This window comes from Gossypium hirsutum, chromosome D02, assembly GCF_007990345.1.
Source record: "Gossypium hirsutum isolate 1008001.06 chromosome D02, Gossypium_hirsutum_v2.1, whole genome shotgun sequence".
NCBI lineage: Eukaryota > Viridiplantae > Streptophyta > Magnoliopsida > Malvales > Malvaceae > Gossypium > Gossypium hirsutum.
Genome location: NC_053438.1, coordinates 12450746 through 12465597, shown reverse-complemented (window position 1 = coordinate 12465597; position 14852 = coordinate 12450746). Strand labels below are relative to the sequence as shown.

At 31.0% G+C, this 14852-nt stretch overlaps 1 non-coding gene across 1 annotated transcript; it reads right to left on the bottom strand.

Moving 5' to 3' along the window:
- Positions 1-14150: 14150 nt before the first annotated feature.
- Positions 14151-14258, bottom strand: LOC121214964 (small nucleolar RNA R71). The gene has a single exon (XR_005910699.1). It is a non-coding gene; the product is annotated as a small nucleolar RNA R71 (small nucleolar RNA).
- Between the last annotated feature and the right edge of the window lie 594 nt (positions 14259-14852).

Sequence of the window (14852 nt, the reverse complement as noted above, 5' to 3'; positions counted from 1 at the left end):
ACGGCTTTCATTGCAAAAAAAATTTAAAATTTCTACAAAATTTAAAAATATTTATAATTTATTTTAAATTATATATACGCTAAGAATAGAATACAAATATACTAGCACGTGAGTTGTCAAAATAATGTCATCCAAGAATGAAGTTAAATTGATCCAAAATTAAAACAAAGTTATAAAATGGAAAAATTAATAATAAAAAAATGAGAGAGTAATACATTTAAAAAAAATAAATTCGCGTTTTAAACCTGCTTAAATTATAATTTGTAAACCTTAAACCTCAAAACCAAACCCCAAACACCAACCCCCAACCCCCAAACTCCAAACCCCAAACCCCAAACCCCAAAACCCCAAACAGTAAAAGTCAAAACCAAAAGTCCCAAACTGTAATTTTCCTAAACCATATTTTAGGGTAATTGCGTGGCCAATGTTACTGTACAAAACATATATTTTATATTCATATATTAAATTGCATGAATCTTTAGTAAAATCTAAATGTTCTTCAATTTTTAAACAGTATCCTTAAACCATAAACACAAACTCTAACACATAAACTATTAACCCAAAATAATAACATTAAACTGTAATCCCTAAAACTCTAAATCATGGACATTAAATCATATATTCTATAACATAAACCCTTAAATAAAATAAAAATTTTGCAGTGCCATTAAAGTTCCCAATAGGCCTAACCTGGCCCCGAATTTTTAAACCCTAAATCACTAACTCTTATCTTCTAACCCTTAAACCACTAACCCCGACCCTAACTTGTACTAACCCTAAACCTTATTTAATACATAAATTAAAAAATATTAATTAATCAAAACCCTAAATCCTAACTCGAATCCTTAACCCCTAACCCTTAAACCATATTTTATAAAAATTAAAACACACTAATTAATTTAAACCCTAAAGCCTAACCTAACACTGAATCCATAAACCTTAAGTCCCTAACTCTTAATCTATAACCCCTAAATTACAACCCTTAAATTAACCAGGATCCATAATTCCATAATCTATATAAACGTTAAAATTGTAACTCTTAAACCGACCTTAAATCCTAAATTAACCGTATACCCTAAACTGCATATATATTAAACCCTAAACTATAATGATAAATAATTAAATATTTTAAAATTAATACTATCATATCTTTTATAATTATATATGAAATTATTTAATATATAAATTACAAATCAATCAGTCATGTACCTAAAATTTTTTAAAATTATTTTAAATAATACTATTTCAATTTTTCCATTTTTAACAAATATTCAATTAAAAATAAATTGAATTTTAATTAATATAAATAAACAAATTAAATATAAAAAACATATAAAATGATTTAGTGGCACTTTAAGGAAAAACGCCGCTAAAGCACTAAAAAGTTCCGAAACGATGCCGTCTGGCTTAGGTTTTTTGTGGCATTTCGGTAAAAGCGCCGCTAATACTATGCTTCAGCGGCGTTTTCCCATGTGCGCCACTAATTCCAGTATACATCAAGAACTAAACGCTGTGTTTTGGTTAAGATACTTTACGGCGCGTTCCACAAACGTCGCTAATGATATACTTTAACGGCTTTTTTCATCAAGCGCCACTAATTCTAATACACCTCAAGACCAAACTCTGCGTTTTGGTTAAGATATTTTGAGGCGCTTACCACCAAACGCTGCTATAACTATCCTTTACTGACGCCACTAATTATAGTATGCATCAAGACCAAAACGCTGCGTTTTGATTAAGATGTCTTGCGGCGTTTTCTTTATAAGCGCCACTAATTGGTATATACATCAAGACCAAATTCTGCATTTTGGTTAACATCTTTTGCGGCGCTTCCGCTAAGCGCCGCTAATACTATACATTACCGGCATTTGTTCGTAAGCGCCACTAATGCCAATATACATCAAGACCAGAACGCTGCGTGTTGGTCTTCAGATTTTGCGGCGCTGTGTGGTAAACGCCGTTAATGATGTTCTTTAGCGGCGTTTTATAAGAATCGCCACTAATGCTAGATCTTTAGTGGCGTTTTATTCTTTGCGCCGCTAATGCTCGATTTTTAGCGGCGTTTGTTATCAAAACGCCACAAAATATGCCGCTAAAAGCCTGTTCTGGTGTAATGGATGATGGTTTAAGTTAAATATGGATGGTTCCTCAATAGGTAATTCGTGGAAAGCAAGTGTCGAAGCTTTAATCCGAGACCATGATGGAAGGTGGATCCAAGGCTCCTATAGGCTGAGTTGTGTGCTTTCAGAGACGACCTTGTTCTTGCTTGTGACTTGAACTTTAGGCATCTTGAAATAGAAGTAGATGCAACTACAATTATTCATTTCATGTCTAATGATAATACTTTTAATCTTTGTCCCCTTGATGGATGAATGCAAGATGCTGTTGGATACTGTGATTTCTAGGTTGGATACTGTGATTTCTAGGAATCTTAATCATGTCTTTAGAAAAGAAAACAAATGTGCTGATGCACTTGCATGGTTGGCGAGCAGTTTTTAACCTCAAACTCCCTCGAATGCTTTTTATTTCCATGCACTTTTTTTGCATCTATAATTCTCCTCCGGACTATGTTGATGGCTGATGCTCAAAGAGTTGCTATGTATTGAACAATCTTTTAATTTTTGTTAGTGGAAGGTTGCTCTTTTCTTTAGAAAAAGTACTTTATTTCATTAAAAATCTAGAAGACAATGATTTTGAGACACTCCTATAATTAAAACTTGAAAGTATTTTTATTTTTTTAAAATATTTTTGTTTCACATTTATATTTAATCTATATTTAGATGAAAAGAAATATAAATAAAATTTGAAAAATATATGTCAAATTTTAATATATATAATATGTTCTAAAACATTAAAAATAATTTACTCTTCTGTTATAGTTTGGAGTGACAATCATTTTAAAATATTTTATATATCTTTAAAAATATCTTTTATATAAATAACCTTTAAATTGAAGGAAAATATATGTTTAAGTTTGTTCAAATTTATTATCTCTTAATTATTGCAATAATAACGATATTAAGTGAGTTACATGAAGTATTCATATTATTAGTTAATAGAAAATGATGTTTAATGCCTCATGCATTGCTGAAGAAATTATTATATGATAAATAAAGGAAAAATGAATCAGATCCGAAAGAGGTGTGCAGGGTAGACATGTTCTTAAACCATTTTGGTGTTATTTGATTCAACCAATGCACTTTGTTTAATACCCCACACACAAATTCATTTTGCTGCAACAGAAAGAAAGAGGGGTGAATTAAGGTAACAACTTTACACCATTCTAATTTAAAACATTATATCACAAGTTTAACTATTTTTTATAATGGAAAAAAATGTTTTATATCTCAAAATATTCATATATTATATAACAATAATTATAGAAAAAAGGAGAAAATCCAATAAAAATAATATAGTAATTTAAGGAATTTTGAATAATTTTACATTATTCACATTATAAATAGCAACTTGCGTAGGATTTGCAAACACATTTATTTTATTTTTCACCATACAAAACTTTTATTTTAATTAAATTAAATTCGATACAAATTGATGCACCAAGATTCTTAATTTTAAAATTTATATTATATTATTCTTTTACTTTTTCAGTTACCAACTTTGCAACAAATTTTTAATAAATAAATTTAACATCAAACTCATGCATTTTACAAGATACTAGTTTATTTATATAATATAACTAATTTTCTTTCTCATGCCATGTACGAGTTTATCGCATGTATTATTTAAATTTTTAAAAAACTTTTAATATATATAAAATTTTATGCTAATATTTTAATAAAGAAATAAAAATTTATTTTCTGTGATCACATTTATTTATAAAATCAGACTTCAAAACATAACAATAATAAGTTTATTTTTTCTTTGGTAATTATTTTCAACAAAATAAAATTTATAATTACTTAAATAATTTATTTGATTTTTTAAAACAAATAAAAAATTGTTAGGACAAAGGCTTTCCAAGCACTAAAGAAAAGATGTTTGATCAGTCAAGACGTTGGGGCAATTTTGGTGTTTTATTGGCTTATTTGATTTAGGTTTTTTCATGTGATGTTTCCATAAGCAAATGTACTTTTAGGACGTGATTTATGGATGAGGTTTATTGTGCATCATTATAGTCATGATTGGAGTTTTAAAGAAGTTGAGATCGAACTTTGTGGATAATGCTTGTGCTTATCCTTTGTGATAGATTTATAGGTTGATTTTAAGGAGATTAATTCCACTTTATTTTAGGGTAATTATTGGGGATAATTCAAGAAGATATTCATATTATAATTGGGAGTTTTGCTTTATCAAGACTACATAGAGAAGATGTCAATTTTAGCCTATAAATAGGCTATTGTGTGGCACATTTGAAGAGTGTTTTTGGTTGGTTCTTTGTGTATCTTTTACTTGATTGTTTGCACTCATGTTAGGATTTTATTGGAGAGTTTATATTTGATGTAAGTGAGGTTTTTTGGGCGAGTGATTTGTAACAATTGAGGTTAGGATCGATGTTGGGCCGCAATTACTTCTTTGTGAAAGGATAAATTGAACTAAAACAAATAGGTGATCCGAAAGATTGTTGAATAAAAATCATTAAATAAGTGAGGCTCCGCACAGTAGAATTGTTTTCAAACTGCTTTAAAAAATGACTACGTGCAAAATTTCTCTTTACTCCTTTGTTTTCTCTTTCTGTTTCATTGTTTGTTAACTATCGTGTCTGGACATGCATATGGACAATCAAATTAAGTTGATAGGGTCTAATTTTGTATTTCTAATAAAGGGTTTCCTAATTTTTACAAAGTTGGAAATAATGAGGGCTTAAATTATGAATAAAAAATGGACGGATTTAAAGAGAAATTTACGCATTCGCAGAAAGCTACAAATCCCTATTTTATTGTTTCAAGTTCATTTTACATACTTGACGATTTAACATATTCTTTTTCTTGTTTATTTATTTTTAAAATTACTATTTCAATTTGACAACAAAATTAGAAGCAAGTTTCTTCAGCGAATATAAGGCCTATGATAAAATAAATAGTTTATATATAATCATTAATTTAAGAAAATACTGTATAATGATGACCAATTAAGAAATGATTTTAATTATTATTATTTAAAATTTGGTTTTAATTTGATACTTAAATAACAAATTTTTAATTAATAATAAAAATAAATTAAGACTGGATGATATATTTAAAAATAAAAAATAATAAGAACAGAAATGAAAGGATGAAATTGAGCAACATCTGGCAATGCGGAGGATGAAGTCAGCTTTACCTCAATTGATTTGTTAGTAAAATTGAGAGATGAAGGTTTTCCCAGAGGGACTGAATTGGAAGCCAAAGAAGAAGAGATCAGTGAAGAAGATGATGCTCCATTCCCTCATCAATTCCCAGTATTTCAGTTTCATACTCTGTTGTAAGTCTGAGATTTTTGTTGGTTTTGGGCTTTTATGATGAGCTCTGCTTTGGGTTTTCATTTTATTATTCCCTGCAAATTTCATGTCACTTTTAAGCATTGCTGCTGCTCAGTCTTTTATTAATTCGGATAAATAGTTCAACACCACTACTCGGCTCTGCGCAAAGCTGTAGGTAGAAGCTTTTTGAATAATTAAAACATTCTGAACCCTACCACTTCAACTCACCTCTCCTTCAAATCTTAACTATTATTTTCTCAAATTTTATTCTCTCACCATCAAGTAATTAATTATTGGCCATTTCACAATTTAGTCAAAACTCTATTTTATCTTTTTTGCTTTTAATATTTAGAATTTATTGAAAAAAAGAAAAAAAAGACAGGATGGTGTAATGAAAGTATATAAAAGTATTGATATATTATATCGACGGATGTGGAGGAGAAGTATAGAAGAAGCATATCGTTCCTCTTTAGATACCTGCAGAATTTTATTATATAGGGTCAGACCTCGAGTCCAATTTTAGGTCGAAATTTTTTTATTATGATTATATAACAAAAATCAAATTAATATAATTGATCGTAAGTGTTGAATTGCAAGGGAAAGTTCTAGGAGAGAAATAAACGTTGAAGTTCATTTCATCGGCTCTTGGACGTCCATTGTTAAAATCTCCATTATTGACGCATATTGAGGGAGGTGGGCAGAGTAGGCTTTTCGCATGCCTCCACTTTGACTCAATATAGTGATATTATATTTTGAAATTTTCAAGATAGTTTTGTTTGCCCCCAGACTAAATGATATATTTGACCTCCATTCAATAGTGCAATACATCATAAAGTCTTACGTCAGATTATATATGTTTATTTCTGTAATTATCTTGAGTGGAATACAACATGCTCAGCTCGAAATCCACCATCTTCCAAACAAAACCCACCTTGAAATGGTAGGAATAAGAGTTTTACGAAATTAAATCATATTCGTTGGTTTAGTTATTTGATGGATGTGTTTATCATTACAAATTGATTTTTCTTCTATTTAATAGGGTTACACACAAAAACACATATAAAAATTATAGCGCCTCCGTCACTTATAGTTTGTGTAATTAGGGAAAAAACTCAAGAGGGGGAAATCAATTTATTGTGTTGTTCCTCTTCATCAAAACTCAAAGGACAACTTCAATTTTGCATCAAGTAATTCTTAAACTTGTGCCAATGGCCAACTTCAATTTTGATGTAACATCCACGAAAATCCCTTGGTCGTAACAAAATTACTTTGAGCAATTACGAGTCGAATTTTTCAAAATAAGTAAAATGAGATTTATAAGTGTTAGTGGAGAATGTACTAGGAGACTGAAGAAAATTTAAAAGACCGATCTATAAAGTAAATTGTAAGGTTTTACAAAGTATTGGGGAGAAAGTGAGAAATTAAAAGTAAAAAAGATTAAATTAAATTAATGGTGAAATATGTGAGGACATGGAGAGCAATTTTACCAAGATCTAGTGGATAATGAAGATGGATAAAGTTTTATGAATAAGTTATAAATTTTTTTTATATATTATTATTAATATTTTATTATTACAATGATGATGATGTTTTAAAAGAAAGATGAAGAAGATTCTCCATCATCATCTTCTTCTTTTACACATTACGAGCATTTGGGGGAGAAAGAAATTTTTATTTCTTTTACAATCTAGTCCTCTATCATCATCCCCAAGCTTGAAATCATCAAATTTCCATAGAAACCTTAGCTAAATCAAATTACCTACAAACTAGCAAGCTTAACTTTCAAGATAGAAGTGGAGTGTTCATGTTTGAAGAGAGAGAAAATCTATATAATGTGAGAAACTAAGGTTTTGAGGTAAGATTTTCATGATTTGGTAGCAGCATCATGTTTAATATAATTATTTGAGCATGAAAGTGTTGTGGATTAAGAATATTAATATTTCATATTTATGATATTGATATGAAATGGAAAAAAGGACAAAGAAGAAACCACAAGGATTGTAGATGATAAGTGCCAAAAGTAACATGTTTTAGCCTCATTATTAATGCATTTTTGAATGATTATTCGATTTAAATGGTGAATTTTATGCTCCTAATCCTTTAAATTCATGTTTCTATACATAGGAGCCTTTGGGGGAAAAAGGAGTGAAAATCGAAAAATCGGAGCAAGTTTCAAGAGCCACATGTGGATGCCACATGGCCATGTTGTAACATCCCTAGCCTGTCTTTGTCGCCGAATTAGGGCTACGGAGCATTACTGTACAAAACAGAACATTGAACATCAAAATAGAAACAATTATGCAATTCAAGAACTATCATTGAATAACTTAATTTAATTTAAGCAATAATACACTTACAGGCCCTAAAACGAGCTTACGGGGCCTTAAATACAGTTTGAGAACATTTTAGGATCAATTTAAAATAAAACATAAAATTTTGAAAAACTTGAAAATTTTGGAAACAAGGGTCACACGGCCATGTGACATAACCTAAACCGTGTGGACATTCGAAGTCTGAACACACGGCCATGTCCCAGCTTGTGTGACCGCTCTTGTGGGTATTCGAAATAGGGCCACACAGCCATGTCGCAGGTCGTGTGCCAAACTATGTGTGCATTCGATGTTGGGTCATACGGCCATGTCGTAGGTCATATGCTAGACCGTGTTACATACTGACTTGAGACACACAACCATGTCGCAAGCTGTGTCTTAGACTGTGTGAAGCTTGTTCCTAAAACAATAATGACACACAACCATGTGTGGCACACGACCCTATGAAAGCCCATGTTTCAAGCCGTGTGCTTCAAAAATTACCCCCAGAACAAGCTATTTCAAACATAATTCTTACACACCAAGACATACCATTTCCACAACCATTCATATGGCCAAATCACATTTTAAACACACTTAAAACATACCAATTCCATCAACCTATAAGACTAACCAATGTACTAAAAAAAGGTACCACAATCACAAACCAAACATAATCCCATTCAATATGTCAAGATGATTAATTCTACATAAATCAAACATAACCATTTCATAAGCATACCATTCAATTATGATTTACCTACTTAAGAAGGTTATGCACAAGTGCAACATTACTTATTTACATCACCATTTGCACACAACATCAACTAGGCATCCAACCACAATTAAACCTATCACAACTTAAAACAACCAAGAAACCAAGATTACATTAAGCCCTATACATGCCATTTATAACTATAAACCAAATTAACCAAAAACTACCAAAATGATCGACAAATAGTGTGATAAAGCTTTAACAATATTCCAACCGGTTGAACTTTTTGATGATCTACAAAATAGAGAAAAGCAACTACGTAAGCAAGTAGTGCATAGTACACTCGTATAAAGGGAACTTAAACTTACCGAACCTAAAGCAATTAAACCATTCAAATATTGTTCATTAGATCATATGGATGTTTTTCTTTCCTATCCACAACACTTCACAAAATTAGAAAATGTAACAATGTACATGTAATCCAACTAAGTCATGAAACATATCACAACAAGCTTTTAATATATATTTCATTCTTCATATATTCAATTGACATTCTTTTCATTTCAAATACATATATCAACATTTTTCCCTTTCATCTTCTAAAAACTTAAATCGTTCCATATACATATGTAATCGATTTAAGCTTTAATCACCCGTTAAACCAAATGAAACAAATAACTTATAATGACTTAAAACATTACCCATACACGTATTTAAAACTCAGTTCAACCTTTTATTCACATAATAAACTTCAATCCATGAATTTAATACTCATAAGTTCTTATTCACATACCTGACCGTAGAACATTGATATAATAGCCATTCCGTTGTTACCCTTTTCAATACCAAGCATATCAAAATAGAGTGATACACTACTCCAATCAAATAACCCGTTATTGGTACCCAGTATCTAACGGATAATTTCATAATAAAGTTTTGAGCCTAACGCTGGTCGATGAAACCAACAAATATTATATATACGTGTGCCCAGCACTGGTTGGTGAAACCGACAAATATTATATATATTTATGCCTAGCACTGGTCGGTAAAACCGTCAATTATTATATATATGTGCCCAACACTAGTCAGTGAAACTGACAAATATTATATATATGTATGTGCCCAGCACTGGTCGGTGAAACCAACAATTATTATATATACCCTATACCTCAAGATGCGTAATCATATAATCTTACTTCCATCATCTCGTAACTTAACTCATTACATTATCCACATTAATCAACTTCAATCTATTCAAATAGAAAATACAACTCCATATATAACATTTCCATACAATTAGTTTAAGGCTACTTATTCATTCATCCATTTATCAACCGTTCATTGTATTAATATATAAAAATTGAATCGAGAACTAATTTGAGACTTTAACTTTTCCATGATTCAAGTCCGGTTGTTGCATATCTTGATTTAAATGATAATTTAATTCAATTAAACAATTCAGATAGCTTAAAATAACTAATTCAAGCTATAATCCAATTTAAGGTGAATTTATGAAACTACCCCTAACATTTTAACTTTTATGCAATTTAGCCCCTAAACCCAAAACTTGCAATTTAACCTCTTTTAATTAAAATTCATGCTATCTGATTTTTCCTTAGTCTTATAACAACCCATATTTTCCCTCATTTCACACAATTTACATTGAATTTTACTATTTCAACAATTTAATCCCTAAAAATTAAAATCATCAAAAATCACTTAACCAAATACTTATATTTAACTACCAACATTAATAATCTATCATTTAAAATAAAAAAATACCTCAAAGCCATTCATGGCAAGTCTCTAGACTTTTAACAGTTTTATAAATTGAGCTCGAGCTCGCTAAATTAAGCTAAAACGATAATAAAAACATAAAAAAATTAAAATCGAAACAAAATACCATACCATGTGTGGAATTAAAACTTGGCCGAAAGCTTCCAACCTCTCTAATGGTGTTTTTGGTTTGCTTTTGAGAAAAGGAGAAGATAAAAGCAATTTTTGGCCTTTTGTTTATTTGAATTTCCATTTAATTATGAATTTACAATTTTACCCTTTTAAAATTAATCAAATTTCATGCATTTAATCACCCAAAATCGTTTACTATAAATTTATTTGGTACATTTACCATTTAAGTCCATTAGTTTAATATTCCATAACCAGTTGACCCCTTTATCTAATAGAAATATACTTTTGCACATTTTTAAATTTGGTCCTTTTTTACTTAATTAACTATTTAAACGTTAAAATTTCTTAACCAAATTTTAATACACGTATACCTCCTTTTCTAAAACCACTTGACTTTAGAGATATATCACTTGAACTTAATTAATCATTCAAATAACATAAATTATCAAATAAAAATTTATTATAATACTATATTTGAATCATAAATATTAAATAATAATATTTATGGACTCACTCGTTGAATTTATGGCCTCGAAAATACTATTTTCGATACCACTGAAAAATGGGTTGTTACACCTGTGTCACATTGTGTGGAAATCGTGAATCTCACTCCAAACTTGTGGGGAAACACATTTTTAAGTTTTTCGGGTATTTTAAGACCTATATAAGAAAAAAATAAGAAGAGGGGAGTGAGCCGTTAGAGAGTATTGAAGCAAACAACTCGAAAAACACCATTGAAGCCAATTCTGAAGCAGATTTCCATCAAGATTGAAGATCTCCTTTTGATTTCTTTAAAGTTTATTATGAGTTTCTTTGTTTATTGTGTTTATACTATCTTTGGGATGTTTTTATTTGCTAGCATGAACTAATTTTCCAAATACCTAGGGAGATGAACCCTAGGATGGATTATGTTATTTGATTTCTATTTTTACGCAATAAATACTTGGATCTTATTTTCAATTATGTGTGCTTAATTCTTATTTTAATATTTTTAGACTATTAATCTATGTTTGATGTACTTAAATCAGAAGAGGAATAGACCCTGTTTACGAGTAGTTCTATCATAATTGAGTGGAGTTACATGCAATACTAGAAATAAGACAACATAAATCTACCGAATTAGAGTCAAATCTAATAAGGGGATCCATAGACCGAGCTAATGTGATAATAGTGGTTTTAATTAGAAAAAAATTCAATTAATCAACATAGACTTAGTTGCTTTTAGTCTTGAAGTTAGATATTAACATAATTTAGGGATTTCTACAAATCAAGATACTAAGTGAAGAAGTTGTGTAATTTGGATTGATAGTGATAGATGAAATCTAGGTGAATTCTTTCCTGGGTATTGTTTCGCTTCTTGGTTGTTTACTCGATTATTTTCCTAATTTGTTCTTTGACGTGTTCTTTAGTTAATTTAATTAGTTAATTTTAGTTTTAAATTAACCACTCAAGTTTGTTGGTTAAATAATAGAAAGACATTAATTACTAGTACTTTTAGTCTTTGTTGGAACGATATCTTTGTTCACCGTAGCTATACTATTAATTGATAGGTGCACTTGCCTTAGTCAGATTTTTAGTTAGTTTATGATTGTATCAAGTTTTTGGGATCATTGTCAGAGACTAAAATATTAGGAAAACTTTATTTCTATTGATTTAGTCATTTTTTATTTTTATTTTAATATTTTTGTTTTTAATTTAATTTTTATATTCTAATTTTTTGTTTGTTTGATTCTGAAAGGTTTTTTTGATTTATGACTAGAGAAAACCCGTCAGAACCGTTAATTTTTTATTGTGAAGTTGAAAAGACTACTCGTAGAAATCGTAGAGAGGTTAGAAAATCAAGGCAAGATTGTAACGCCCCAAAACCCGGCCTAGAAGTTTAGACCGAATCCCTGAGGTTACATTGATCACCGAAGTGATCGAAAAGCTATTCACAAATGATTTGTCAAAATCTCATTCAAACGCAGCTCCGTTTATTATTTTAGGATTTAAAACAAAAATCTTCAGAATACATTAAAACGTTCGGAAATATAAATCCGCAAAATCAAAAATTCATTTTGAGATAAAACTCAATTTATGGAATTCCAAAATTTAATTTATACCACAGTCCCTTTTTAGTAAGCACAATCCAAAATAGTTCGAAATAAAAAAGAGAAGACTAATTATTTTGTTTAAAAACGCGACTGTCTAAGACCTCCGGTATGTTGAGTCCAGCTTTTGAACATGAGGGTACCTGAAAGAGAAAACTAAGGGGGTGAGTTACACGAGCTCAGTGTGAATTAGAAGATGACAGAAAAACAAAAGTCAAGTGTGACAATTAAAAATATCTCAATGGCAATCTGATATACGAATAATCACCACAAACAATCAAACGTATCAGTGCTGAAACTCATCGATCTATAAATAGTTAGTCTCACAATCAAACAGACAGACAGAATGCGGAAAGAATGCATCAATATGAAACCCACCTATCCAGCCAAACATCTTTCCGACCCCTCATTCACACCACATATGAGCTAATCAAGCTCAACCAACTATGCACACAACATAGGACCTCGAAAGGCCCATCCAACCCTACACACCACAAATATAGACTAAGCCACTCAAATGATAATATGTAGCAGAGCTGACATATGTGTAATACAGTGCGGTAAATTGCTGTACTAATGAGTCGTAGTTAAAACTACCCATAACAGATCAGACTCCATTCTCTTTGCAATCAAACCCAAAACGATCGATGCAAATGCAAAATGCACACCATTTGTAAATAGACATACTGAAACAGAATACAAAATCAGAAATACACACATTCGATTGCCTAGATTTAGAATCATTATAACGTAACATCATTTAACACTTAAACGAACCATTTAACTAGAGCTATGATTGCGAATAACGCACAAGTCCAAGTCGAAATAGAGTCCTGACCACCCTTACTAAGACCTAGCCAAGGGTCGAAGCACACAAAAATACAATCAGATCAAAAACCAACACAGTACCAAAATTAGCGAAAAAGGGCCACATGGTCACGTGTCCTAGTCGTGTGGAAGTGCCTAGGTCATATATGAGGTCAACACACCCGTGTGCAAAATGACTAAAAATCCCTAAATCCCCAAAATTAGCCAGACGACTGTATGGCACCAAAATTTACGTAGAAACCCTAATTCCCAATTACACACGGCCATGTAACCACCCATATTTTCAAAAAAAAACACCACACCAGCAGTCCCATTTTGACAATAGAATACGAAAACAGACACAACTGCTCAACCTACACACTAACCCTAAGCACATACCCCAAAACTTCTAACCTCAAATTTCAGGGTGTTATAAAGATAAACATATTTTAGTAGACAAACAAGAGGAAAATGATATTACTGTGGAGATGGATGATAATCAAAATAATCAGTAGCTTTCTGCAGTTCCTACTCCTCGGACTATGTATGATTATCCTAAACCTACTCTGATTGAGGTTGAATCGAGTATCGTCAGACCTATTATTGTTGTAAATAATTTTGAGCTAAAGCCAAATACAATTTAGATGATACAACAGTATGCTCAATTTGATGGGTTGCAAGATAAAGATCCAAATGCTCATTTGGTTATCTTTCTAGAGATTTGTGACACATTCAAGATTAATAGCGTTCTCGATGATGCCATACACTTACGGTTGTTCCCATTTTCTTTAAGGGGCAAGGAAAAACAGTGGTTGAACTTACTTTCACGGGGTTCTATCATGACTTGGGATCAGATGATTGAAAATTTTTTGTTGAAATATTTCCCACCGGCTAAAACAGCTAAGTTGAGGGACGATCTCTCTTTTTTTTGCTCAAATTGATTTGAAGACATTATATGATGCATGGGAGAGATTTAAGGATCTTTTGAGAAGGTGCCCTCATCATGAATTACCTTTACGGTTACAAGTTCAAACCTTTTACAACGATTTAAATCCATTAGCTAGGCAACTAATTGACGCAACATCTGGTGAAACATTGACTAGTAAGACACTTAAGGTGGCTCATGAGTTTATTGAGGAGATGACACTTTATAACTATTAGTGGCAAGTCATGAGAACAAAATCAATTAAAGTAGCTAATGTTTTTAATATTGATGCAATTTCTATGTTAGAAAATCATGTTAAAGCTCTTGGTAAGAAAATTGATGGTTTAAAATTTTTTAAGCAGGTGAATTCAGTAGTGCAATATGTTACTAATGGAGCGGGGATGATTAATCAGAATGTTTACCCTCTGGTTCTAGCATGGAGCATAAGCTAGTCAACTTTATGGATAACAATTCTAGAGCTCAAAATAACCCTATAGCAATAACTATAATGTAGATTGGAGAAACCATCCAAATTTCTCTTGGGGTGATCAAGGAAATCAGAGGTCATAACCCCCTTCGGGTTTTCAACAACTTTATAAGCAGGAAAAGAAATTGAACCTTGAGGAGATGTTAGCTAAATTTATTTTGGTGTCCGAAACTCAATTTCAAAACACTGAGA